The following is a 13,586-nucleotide window of genomic DNA, read 5'->3' on the forward strand; positions in this document are numbered from 1 at the left end:
AAAGCACCCGGCTTCTAGTCAGTGCTTCTCTTTGATCTGCCTCTCTGCAGAAAGTCTTGCTATCTGAAACTCTCTTACAGTGAACTCAGTGCTTTGGCTCAGTTTGCCTATGCAGCTATGTTCCTGCTGTACTTTTCCAACCCGTATGCTGCTAGGACGTTGGCATGCGCTTGAGACCAAAGGGACAAGGCAAGGGCATTGTGTCTAACTAAAGGAGTTGAAAGCGGCTACACAGATCATAAATAGGAGCAGTTTTGTTTTGTTTTGCATCATGAAGCCAGGAGTTCCGATGGAAAGATATTCCTTAGGTTGTGTGAATGGTTTAGAAGCTTATCCTGAATTCTTTCCCGTGTAATTATCTACAGTATTATCATTGTGAAAATGAATACATTAAAAAAGAAGAAGAAGAAGAAAACTCATTAATTCTGAATATTTGGTTTCCTTTTAAATGATTTGTCTATTGATTTCCTCCAGTCTAAAAGCCCTCCAATGCTATCGGCTAGAAAATGATAATCTGATTATTTAAATGAATAAAATGGCTGCATTTTATTTTATTTTAGTTTCATTTAAAATGTTACCATAAAATATCTTTCAATGGGCCATTTTTCTTATGGCCTTTTCCCTTCATGTTCCTAATTATGGCCATAATTAATTTTAATGAGTCACCCACCATCAATTCTACATTAATTTGTAATATGTTCTGCAGCTGACTTAAAACAAAACAAACCAAAAGAATCACGAGAAATGCCCTCCTTAGGCTGCCTTTTTAATAAAACCCGTCGATTACTTCAGGAATTGGCACTCAGCCTGAATGGTGCGAAATTGCGTGGTCCTCAGTCAAAGTAGATTCTGTCTGGCCATTGATGGATTGCATCATTCATAGCTTTTATAATCCTAGTAAAAGAGTTCAATCTGTCGGTATTGAAAAATCTAAGTTTCTTGTTATATTTCATACTTCTACTATCCATATGCATGGAGCCAAAGTGATACTTCAGCTTCCTTGGCAAATCACCCTTCCAAGGCCAACAGCCCACACCCGAGTCCTTGGACAAACTTTGGCCTCTGGGGAGAGCAGCCGAGAAAGCATTGCACAAAAGAGCAGAAGGGAGAGAAAGAAATAACAATGGGGCTCAGGTGGCTGATCGGTTCTTTCTCTGTATTCAGAATAATGTGAAGGTGAAGTGCAGAGGAAACAAAACGGTGTGTGCCCTTTATTGCTCCTCTAGCATGTGATGAGATGAGCCAAGAGCTTTGGCTATTTTTTCTTTTATTCTTTCTCCCTGTTTCCTTTGACAGTAAGACTAGCAGGTCTTGACCCGCTCTTTCCTCTTTGGAGCCCCTGGAGTAGGACAGTGACATCACAATAACCTGAGTTCAAAAGTGCAGCTTGCACCGCTCTCAGCTGAGGTAGGACTGGATTCAGGCCTGCATCAGAGCTGTGCTCAGCAGAGCTGGTGTGTGCAAAGGTGGCATTAAACTATTGTCATGCCATGATCTTGAGGCCAGCCAGCCTCACCACTTGGGTTCCTGACATAGAATAAAACAGGCTCTATGGGGCATACTTTCTTCTTCGGGCTCCTGAGAATGGCTGGAGAGCAGTTCATGGGAGCCCTCAAACCTTCTCCAGACAGGTGACTGGAACCTGATGGGGCTTGTGTGAGGAGAGACCTTCTCCTGAGATCCCCAGTGCAGGCTGTTTCTGCTGGGGAAGGAAATTCTAGGGGCTAGATGTTCAGCTGGTATAAATCGGCATATCTCTACAGACTTCAATGAGGCTATGCTGATTTCCCCCAGCTGAGGATCAGAGCCAGTCCTGGGAGGGCAGGCTACCCCTATTGGCGCAGCTGTCTCCAGTCTTGACTGGACCCTAGAAGTGCAGGTGTGAGTGAAAATGAAAAATAAGTCACATGACTCGCCTTGGACGCCCTGCTCCAAAGTCTGAGGTGTTGCCTGAGAGGACTAGACGAGAGATGCTCTTCACTAACAGTAGGGGCTGCAGAAGCTACATGTCAAGTCCATCGTTAGTTTCTCCTCCCTACAGCTGAAGGAGACCCATCCCATCTCGCTAATCCCACCTCCTACTAACCCCCACTAAGCACTGGAATAGACTGCTCCTCCCCTGCTTTCCCTGCTAATCAGCCAACAGTCCCAGCCCCTCCTACTTTCATTCCACTCCCCTACAAGCTCCTTAGCAATGCCAGGCCTGCCCTGCCTGGATATTTCGACATGGCCCATCTCCACACTATTGCTTCCCAAGGTCCTGTATTGCCCAGCTTCTGGAAAGCTGCTCTCCCTCCCTATTTGAAAAAGCCTCCCTTTCCTGCAGTGGCCGTAGGACACCCTAGGAAGTTGGCCTGTCTCTGGGGATTCCGGCCCAAGGATTTGTCAGTTTCTCAGTGATTAAATAGCTACGTGAGGGTTCTGATCCGGGCCAGCCAGCAAACAGTATGGCTGTGTTAGACAGTCACCAGAGCACCTGTGTGGTGTCAGGAATGAGGACTTGCAGCTCCGCGTGCCCAGTCTCAAGGCAGCCTATGCACATAGCTGAGCCATGGCGTAGCTGCCTGATTGGTCACTCCACTTGATTGACCCAGGAAGTCAGCAAGCCTGCTCTTAAACCCAACGGCAACAACTGATCTCTGGCTGCTCAAGGTGCATGCCTCTGGCCGTGATTGCTCCTGTGTCTGTCCTGCTCTAGCCTTGTTCCTGGCTCTGATCCTACCTTGCTCCTGTCCTACCCAGTCTGCTCCAGCCCTGCTTTTCTCCTGGCTTCCTGCCTCCTGCTCTGATGGGTGGCTCCAGCTCCTGACACCTGCTTCAACCAATAGGCCTGACCGCCCACATCCCGGTTCATGACACATGGGAAGTAAGGTCACTTGCAAAGCAAAATAAAGCTCTCGAAAGAGCCAGGCATGGGAGATAAAGTGAACCTGATCATTAAAGTCAGCAGCAAATTTAAGAGCAGGGTTAGCAGGGGGAACAAGAGGGGAGGGGAGCAGCAATGAATCCTAAAAGCAATCCTAGATGTTTGTGAGGCCAGCTGAGGACAAAGGGAGATGCTCAAGAGCCGTGATATCAGTTATAATGGATTTGAGGGATGGGATATGTCAAGGAGAAGGGATGTTATGCTGGAGTTGAGAAGAGGCAGTGAAATGAGTCGAGCCTTTCTTCCCCACCCACTGACAGCAGTGCTGAGATGTATGGTGTGCTTTGTCATTTGCTGCTTGAAATTACTAGCAGGATGGCTGGAAATATTGCTCCTGAACATGCCTCATGGTCCCAGTGCTGAACTGCCTCCCATCCGTAGTCTGCACTCATTAAAATCACTCCCTTGACAGAACAAAATCAAATCTCATCAGGAGAGCCCCAGGGGTCAAAATGAACTAGCTCTCCACATTTCTCATCCCCATCCCCAAAGCAGAACCACCGTAGCTGGCTGGATATACCTGCTTATCTCATCCTCTGCAGTGGCTCCAGCATGTTCTAGAACTAGATGAGATAGACACATTGCATTTATCCCTGGTGTAATTCCTCAGCAGCCAGTGGAGTTTCTCCAAAAATGAATCTGAATCTCTGCTTCTTCATTGTGCTGGTTTCCTGTAGAGAATCTGCTTCTTCCAATCTACTTTAAGTGACTGAAAACACCCTATTCTTCAGATGGGGTCTCCAGTGATACATAAAGGGCACAGTCTCAGCTGGAATTGGACCCAGCTAAGCTCCAAGTAGTCTCCAGTGACTTGGGTTCAGCCATTGTTGGTTCTAGAATCACTGTGCCTTAGAATAGCTATTTGCCTGTGGGAAGGCACAGTGTGAGCCGGATCTGAATATGCTTTACTGAATCATCTGTTTTAATAAAAAAAAAATCTCTGTCCAAAGTTTACGATGCCCTGTCTTTTAGAGTCTCATCAGCCTTGATCTTCTCTTTCCTGTGATCAAAAATGGATCCATATTCAATCCCATTCATTTACTGTGAAAATTGCTGCTACAGAAAGAGAGGAAAAGCAAAAAAAAATAGATGACAGCAAATCCCTTTATACCAGGATTTCTGGATGTGGATCCTTAATGACCACAGCCAAAGTTCTCCTTTAATTCAGGAATGAAAATGTTTGCATAGTTTCCCCCTAATAGTTTTCCTGTTCATGTGACTCTAGTTTCCAGCCTTTATGAGAGTTCTTCAGTAATGACCTTCACCATCACACTGTGCGGTAGCAGGCTGCAGTGGTTTGGACTATGAATGCAGAATGCAGTCTCTTTCTTGCTGGCCTAACGTGGAAGTGCTAACCTGCCACAGGAAAGGTGGTTTGCCAACATTTCAGCCTTGGCTGTAAGTGCTGTATCTTGCAATAGTTCCAGCCGGATTGGAGACCTCCGGGATGCTGATTGTTTGGATAATGAGGGGATAAGCATAATTTTATCTGGCCTGAGTCACCCAAACTTTACAAAGTCAGCTTATTAGTCAAAGCTTGTACACCCAAGCTCTGAGAGGAGTTGAAGGTAGGAATAATTCCCAGGGCCCATGCATATCTTTTTCTACCTCTGGCTAATTAAAATAACTCTTATACATGTATGGGAGCAGTGCCTCAGCTAGTGTAAATTAGCATACCTCCACAATGTAGTTATGCTACTTTCACCAGCTGGAGGTCTGGCCCATTATCTCAGTTACAATGATGTACATCTGGAGTAATTCCATTGGTTTCAGTTTAGCTCCTCTGGATGAAATTTTGTGTTGAGCATTTAAGTGGTGCAACTCGGGGAGAGGTGGCTTTAAGCCATCTTTGTCCCCTTCCAATCTTGGTCTGCCCCTGGCATAATTTCCGCAGCTCTGGGCTCTGTTTAAATTATGGCAGCCTCCTTGGGCTGCCCAATGAGCCACAGCTCCAGCCAGATCTTTTGCAGCGCTGGTGTGGGTCAGCTCCATTAAACCTTGAGCTTCTGGCAACTTCCATGCCTCCGGAGGCCTCGCTCTCTCTGTCCAAGTTAGTAATAGGCACACACCGACACCCTGAGTCCTTGGAATGTTCCCTGTAGTGTCCAGCCCTTGTTCCATTGGACACTCAAAGAATTACCAGGCTGCTGTTCCCACAGGAACTGTACACCACAGCCTACTAGTTCTACCTTCAAACACAGCTCTGCTGAATACACAGCACGTAGGGATCGTTATAGTGACAACAAAAATAAGCAAAAAAACTGAGGAGTCCTTGTGGCACCTTAGAGACTAACAAATTTATCTGGGCATAAGCTTTCGTGGGCTAGAACCCACTTCAGCAGATGTATGAAGTAAAAGATACAGGATTTATTCTTTTGTATAACGACTGTCTGGTTTGGCCGATGTACATGGCAGAGGGGCATTGGTGGCACATGATGGCATATATCACATTGGTACATGTGGAGGTGAATGAGCCCCAAATGGTGTGACTGATGTGGTTAGGTCCTATGATGGTGTCCCTTGAATAGATATGCGGACAGAGTTGGCACCAGGGTTTGGTTCCTGGGTTGGTGTTTTTGTTGTGTGGTGTGTAGTTGCTGGTGAGTATTTGCTTCAGGTTGGGGGGCTGTCTGTAAGCGAGGACTGGCCTGTCTCCCAAGGTCTGTGAGAGTAAGGGATCGTCCTTCAGGATAGGTTGTAGATCCTTGATGATGTGTTGGAATGCGCTTTCTCTATACAAAAGAATAAATGAACACAAATCTGACATCAGGAATAATAATATTCAAAAACCAGTAGGAGAACACATCAATCTCTCTGGTCACTCAATAACAGACCTCAAAGTGGCAATTCTTCAACAAAAAAACTTGAAAAAACAGACTCCAACGTGAAGCTACAGAACTGGAATTAATCTGCAAACTAGATACCATCAGATTAGGCCTGAATAAAGACTGGGAGTGGTTGTGTCATTACAAAACCTAAACTTAATTTCCCCAATACTAATTTCTCCCTACTGTTACTCACACCACCTTGTCAACCGTCTGTAATGGGCCACTCTCTTACCACTTCAAAAGTTATTTCTCCTCCCTTGGTATCCTGCTGTTAATTGATTTATTTCATTAGACTGACTTAACACTTGGTAAAGCATCCCACATCCTTTCATGTATTTATACTTGCTCCTGTATCTTTTACTTCATATATCTGCTGAAGTGGGTTCTAGCCCACGAAAGCTTATGCCCAAATAAATGTGTTAGTCTCTACATTGCCACAAGAACTCCTCGGTTTTTTTTGCTGACACAGCCTACCACGGCTACCACTGAAACAAAAATAAGGTTACTATGACTCAGAGAACAGAGATTTAAGGAATAGTGAGTAGGAGTTTTGGAAACAATAAAACAAACCAGAACACACTTTTTAGAGGTTAAACTTAACTAAGAAGGCCCACCCCCTATCTCATACAACTGAGCTGACCAAAGTTCTTTCCCCAGCATTTTCAACCACTTTGGTTGAGACCCCTTCTCATAAGATCAAACCCACTGGCAGCCTGTCCTCCCAGATTGAAGGAATATCTAGGGGGTTCATCTGAACCCCAGATATAATTTCAAAAGTTCATTGTATTACCCCTAAAGAGGATGATTCCCTCTTCCTGTTCATTTCCTCTCTCTGAAGTTTCACAAGCCTTCCTTAGCATTCAGCTCAGACTTGTGAGTGGAGACCCGTTGGGAACTATACATCACTTCATATACATTTACACAGACAGATAGAGAAATGTTCCTTGTGTGAAAGAAAACCTGCTTTGCACCATTCCTGGTGACCAGTCCCTAGACCCTGAGCTAAGAACATAATTTTCAGTGTCTATACGTAACTCCTTCCACAACATCCATACATGCATTTCACAAGGACATTGATGACCAGTGTGACACAGGCTTTCAACAGAAATCTCACAGGACACAATTTGGTCAACTAGAATGTAAATACTGGACCCATGGGATTCCTGTAACCCTTATGCACCCTGCCCTCTGCCAATTGGCATCAAGAGCCACAGACCCTATGCCAGTGCTTGTGAAGGGGTCCTCCGGAGACTAGCTTAAAATTACATTTTAAAAAATAATACATGTGGAGTTTGTAACAAGGCAGCCCCGTCCTCGAGCGCCCCCTGTGGCAGGCTGCAGCATGACATGAGTCCAGCTATAGGAAGAGCACAGTTTCTCTCACAATCCAGTTGAAAGTCCTTCCTCTGGGCATAAGTTAGTCAGGGACACATACAAGAGCTTGTAGAGCCCTCATGGTAAAATTGTTCTGCCAGTTTGCACAGTAAGATATATAAAGATATAGCAATTTTCCATTCCCTCCTCCAGGGACATCTCTTCCAAGTCACTCACCAGTGAGTCTATCAGAACTTGAGTCCCAGGTCCTTTCTGCCATTGTTCCAGAGCCCCACTCTCCGGGCCTTCCACCTGAGTGACCAGCCTATTCTCATGGGCGGCCTGCAGAGCTTTCTGCTCTCACCACAGCTTCCCTGTCTCTCTCAGGCAATCTGTCCCCTACCTCTTTCCTTGCTCTCCCTTTATATAGCCCAGAGGCCTTCTTTGAACCCCAGCTGGGAGGCAGCTAAAGAGTCATGGGTGCATGACACTGGCCTCTTTCTTCTTAAAAGAACAGTTCTTTTTATTTTTCATCTAGTTTTGAGCCTTCAGGCTACACATGGGTCATGTTTTCTCCACAACCAAAAGGGTTACAAATTTTCTTTTTAATGGAAGCTGAGATTCTGATCACAAGACTCCCGGGGCTGGGGCTTTAAGGAAACCCACTGTCACGGAGTCTCCAGGCGATGCTCTGGAACTCCTCCCCCACAAAGCCAGACAGGACTTTGGGGAGCCTCCTCTCCCTTGGAGCAGACTGTCTTCAGGGCAAGAAGCTTACACAGCTTCACCTCCTGGGTCTCTCCTTGGAGCATTCAGCATCCTCTGCCCTTTTGTGTGCTTCCCACAGTGAGCCTGCCCTGGCGGGGTCCTGGGGAAGCCAGAGGGTCCTGCACCCCCACTTCGCAGTCAGACGTGACTCTTAGCCAGCCAGTAAAACAGAGGTTTATTAGGTGACAGGAACACGGTCTAAAACAGAGCGTGTAGGTACAGAGAACCGGACCCCTCAGCTGCGTCCATTCTGGGGCCCAGTGAGGCAGACCCCCACGTCTGCCCTCACTCCTCGTCCCCAGCCAGCCCCAAACTGAAACCCCCTCCAGCCCCTTCTTCTTTGCTGAGTTCCTTTTCCGGGCCAGGTGGTCACCTGACCTCTTTGTTCTTCCACACCTTTAGCATCCCCTTGCAGGAAGGACGCTGTTGCTAGGCGACAGAGGGTCGGCCAGAAACTGAGGCACCCACACAGTATTTAGAGGAAACATTAAGAACAGTCCCACTTCGTCACACCCACCAACCATCATGAGACTCATGGTTGAATTGCAAGAGCTGGCAACACTGAATAAGCGCTCTGTACACTTAAAATGCTGGCCATCATTTTCAAAAGTGATGTGATTTTGGGAGTTTCCATTTTGGGGTGCTTTGAGACCCCTGCATGGGGCCTGGTTGTCAGAGGGCAACTTTGTGAAAATCAGGCCCCCTTAAGGTATTCCGACTCATGCTGGCCACCCAACACTGAGTCAACCAAAATCATGAGTCGCTGTTGAAAATGTAGGCTGCTAAATATTGTGGGAGGAGAACTATCCATGCTAGCATCCTGAATTACAGTTTAAAGGGACTGACTCCCACAAGGATAAAAGCATACAGGTTAGTATCAGGAAGGAGCGATGTTAAGGTAATGTTCTTGTAGCCACAAGACACCTTAAGGTTTTTAAAGCTTTGTCTGTGTTTCTGCAGGAGGGTTAGTGTAAGCAGCTCAGAAATGAAACTTTCAAAGTTCTCCAACTTCACCAGCTGGCAGAGGTGGCAGCCATTTTGTTCTCCACATTGCCACAGTCTGGCACACTGTGCTCGCCCCTGGCATGTGGCTTTTCAGGGCTTTATCTGAAAGAAAATCCATTTTAGATTAGAAGTAGCTGTTTTGCTTTATTAATAATTATAATTAAATATGATTTTTTTATTAATAACGTATGTATTTCTATAGTGCCAGTCATGGGCCAGGACCCCATTGCGCTAGGCTCTGTACAAATCCAGAACAAAAAAATGGTCCCTTCTCCAAAGATCTTACATTCTAAGTAACCTTGCGTGTGTGGAGCTTTACAGGCCTTGTGTGTGGAAGCAGAAAAGGGGAGATGAGGAAGGGAAGAGAGTAAAGGAGATAACAACTGGAAAGGGAAAATGAGAGGGTTGGGCAGTTCTTTGGGCAGCCCTGTTCACACCCCTTGGTGTGTGGGCCCCTGGCTGTGCTGGTGTAAACAAAAATTTACCACAAGAGTTCCAAGGCCAAATATCCTGCTCTGACTGTCCTGTGCCGGCAGCCCTCCCCACATAGCCTGTGCCCGTGAAATGGCTTGTTTCTTTCATCACTTGTGACACTTGGGCATCACAGCGGCTTCTGTGAGCTAGCTGCTTGCATTGTCTCTGTCCCACGTTGCCTCTGGGAAGAGAAAGAGGTAAAGCACCTCTCACCGATGCTGTACATTGAGGAGCATGGTGGCTTCTCATCTTCATCTCTCCTGCCACACGCGGTGAGAAAGGCTGCTGGCCTTGAAATGAGAGATGCTTAGCGCCATCTCCTTCCCATCCTAGCTGCTGCTGCTGTGGTGATGGAGGAGGTGCTGATGAAGAAGGTTCAGTGTGTGGAGCCCATTGCTGTACATGGGCAAGAACACGCAGATGAAGTGTAACATGTCACCGCAGCCTGCCCGTCATCTCACAGGTCAGGTTTGTACTGGGACATTGTGATGGAATACACACTGTATTCACACCCTACACATTACTGTAACAATCTTTGTATAAGATATGTCCTGTAGGGTATCATTTGAAAACTCATAATTTGATGATCAGTATGGTCCTGATAAAATATGTATGGCAACATTGTATGTGAAGTTATAAGATTCCCCTGCATGATAAGACTCACGCAACACCAAACTGGTCAAGCAGGCCTGTCTTAAACAAAGAAGTGTATGTTTGTCTTAATTTGCATTTAAGCAGTAAACAGAGTCATCAAGCAGGCAGGGAAAACAAAGGAAGCTCAAAGAGGTGGGGAAAAAACAGCAGGGAACATCCTTCCACACAGACTATTTGACCCTAGTGCCTGGCTGTTAATGTTTTTCAAGAGGGACTGAAACTATAAGAAGAAGGGGAAAACATCCCAAGGCACCCGTCTTTCCCCTTGCCCATTGTATTCACTGCACTTGGGAAGACAAAAAGAAACAGCTTTTGGACTTTGGGGGCGGGGTCCTGACCTGAAGAGTTTGGTTAGTAACCTTGTTGGAAGCATGTGGTGAGGAATTTTGCTTGAATCTACTATAGTTTGTTAAATTAGGCACTAGTGAGCATTTTATCTTTATTTTTCTTGTAACCATTTCTGACTTTTATACCTCATTACTTGTTCTCACTTAACTACAAAAAATAGATTGTAACTTGTTTTATTGTTTTATCTAATCCATCGTATTTAAATTGAAGAATCTGTGTAGCTCCATTTAGGATAATAAACTGGCATATTATTCCCTTAAAGGAACAATGAACTTAAAATATTTGTACTGTCCAGGAGACGGCTGGGCGGTACAGGATATATATTTTGGGGGCAAAATCGAGGAATGAGAGTGTGTTGGGGTCACCCTGCAGTATAACCCATGCTAGTGAGAGCCAGGGTGTAGCTGGCAGGCTGAAGTTACACACAGATACTCAGGGTGTGGTGTGCATGCTGGAAGGCTATTTGTAAGCGACCCAGGTGGGAGGTATATTTGAAAATGTAGAAAAACATCCAAAAATATTTAATAAATTTCAATTGGTATTCTATTATTTAACAGTGCGATTAAAAGTGTGATTAATATTTTTTAGTTAATCACGTGAGTTAACTGCGATTAATCAACAGCCCTAATGATTACCTATTCTGTTCATTCCCTCTAGGGCACCTGGCATTGGCCATTTTCAGAAGACGGGATACTGGGCTAGATGGACATTTGGTCTAACCCAGTATGGCTGTTCTTATGTTATAATAAATCCCCAGGAAATTGTCTGAAATCAGCCCTGTTTGTGAAAGGCAGGTGCGCTGAAGTTCTGCATCTTGCACAAAAACATTGCTTCCTTTGTAAGGACACCTGGGTGTGGGAGAGAGAAGTGAAGTCAAAATACATTTGCTGCCCTTTAATATTTCTACTATTATCCACACCCTCAATTAAATACTCCCCCACCTGAATTCCCATCATTACTGGATCAGGCCCCATATGGGCCATTGCTGAAAGCTTCTCGTTTGCACTAGCATGGGAAATCAATCCGTAGGTTTTGTGAGTGAACTAGCTGTTTATTTCTGGAATCCCAGCTGTTCAGATTTTTCCCTTTGACACTTGTCCTGCCAAGTGCTTTCACTTTTTCTATTTTGCGCTTCATACTTGGGTTTGCAACTTTCTGTTGACTATCACTTTATCTTTCATTGCGGTTGTTTTTGTTGTGATTTCTCTCTATCGATCTGTTTGCCTCCTCACTGGCACTGCTCCCTCGCTCTATTTCTTGCTGTGTCTCGCTATCTAAACCCAACTCGGATGCACTGTTTTTTCGACTCATGCATTCCCAGAGACAGCTCTAAGTCCTGCCTGCTCCCAGCATGCTCTGCTTTGGCTACATCTAAGATGTTGGTTAAAATTTTCTAAAGCATCTAAGTGACTTAGAAGCCTAAAATTCATTTTCAGAAGTGGTTTAGGCACTTAGGTCCAGCTTTTCAAAGGTATTTAGGCACCTTGTTGTCTGATCTATTGATTGTGTATTAATTATATTAATTACTTAAGAATTCCCCGTTAACACTCTGGGGTTTGGTAGGTTCTTGTCCCAAGATCATGCCCAGAATTACTGTTCAGTTGGGAAGTCTGATGTGCATGGTTGCAACTCTCACACTTAGGAAAAATCTTCTGTATTTGTAATAGTTTTATTAAAGAGACAAGGCGGGGGAGGTAATATCTTTCATTGGACCAACTTCTGTTGGTGAGAGAGACATGCTTTCAAGCTGCACAGAGCTCTTCTCCAGCACCTGTAGAGAGTGCTGGTCTTTATATACCAGCATGGAACTTCCCATACGAAGGCAGATTTGCTCATGGAATGCCCAATCCAGGAGGCAGAGAGTGCTGATGGACTCTGGTACAGAAAACTCCTGCAAAATGGGAAGCACTGCATTGTGGGATAGAGGTAGGAGGACTAGCTGATCCAGTGCAGTCCCCATGCATGTGCCTTACTTTTGACATTGGGAGGAAAATATGCTTCAGCCAGAACTAAATTAAACCCCTGCTGCTGCCTGTTATTGCAATCAACCACTGCCTACACCACAGCTGTTGCATGCAGACATAAGCTGTTGTTCATGCAGGACCAGCCCCACTTGTGTCAGCCAATGCCTATTGCCCAAGCAAAGACAAACCTGTGGATGAAACAAAGTTTGTGGTTTGGTTTTGTTGTAAACACTGCAAAGAGGTAAAGGATGACCTTTTGGTGAAGGTAAGGGACTGGAACTCTGGAGATCTGTGTCCAGCTCTTGACTCTGCTAGAGCTTTCCTGTGTAAACTTCAGGCAAGTCATTTAATCTCTCTGGGCCTCAGTTCCCTCACTGTAAAATGGAATTCATAATATTTCCTTTGTCTGCCTTGTCTATTTAGATTGTAGAGTCTTGAGGGCAGGGCCTGTCTCTTACTATGTGTACATACAGCACCTAGCACAATGCAGTCTCCTATGGGGCCTCCATGCATTACTGGAATATTAAGGATAATCAGAAAAACAATTGGGAAAGCAATTTTGGAAATCTTGAGAAACTAGGATACTGCTGACAGTCAGTACCAGATTTACCATGGCGCCACGTGGCACCGGGCCCACGGTTGAAAGGGGCCCCGGCCCACTCTTCTCCACCCCCTGCTCTCTCCTGTGGGGTCAGAAGCTTGATGCTGCTGGCTGCTGGGGCTCTGTGGCAAGCTCTGCCAGCAGCCAAGCTCCTCCCCTGCCTCTTTCCCCAGCATGCTATGTTTCCCCCGCCCCCCTGCCGCCAATCAACTGGATCAGCTGCTTGCTGGCAGGTGTGGGGAGGAGGAGCAGAACTGCAGCACGCTCCCTCCTCTGGGGAGGAGGAGGAGAAGTGGTGGGGGTGAGGCCTTGGGGAAGGGGCTGGAATTGGGGCATGCCCCCGCCAGCCCCCTGTGTGAGCACCCCCATGACCCCAGCACACACCCACAGCTCTCTGTCCACCCTGACCTCTGCACCCCCCCACACACATCCAGCCCCGTCCTGACCCCTGCACCCCCCACACCTCCCCAGCCCCCTGCCCTGACTCCTGCATCCCCCCTCACACCTCCCCAGCCCCCTGCACCCCGTTTCACCCCCCTCACACGCCCCTAGCCCTGACCCCTGCACCACACCTCCCCAGCCCTGACTCCTGCATCCCCCCCTCACGCCCCCCAGCCCCTGCCCTGACTCCTGCACCCCCCTCACATCCCCACCCCCATCCTGAGAACCAAACAGGAGCTGCCCCAGGTAAGCAATCCACACTC

This window comes from Mauremys mutica, chromosome 8, assembly GCF_020497125.1.
Source record: "Mauremys mutica isolate MM-2020 ecotype Southern chromosome 8, ASM2049712v1, whole genome shotgun sequence".
NCBI lineage: Eukaryota > Metazoa > Chordata > Testudines > Geoemydidae > Mauremys > Mauremys mutica.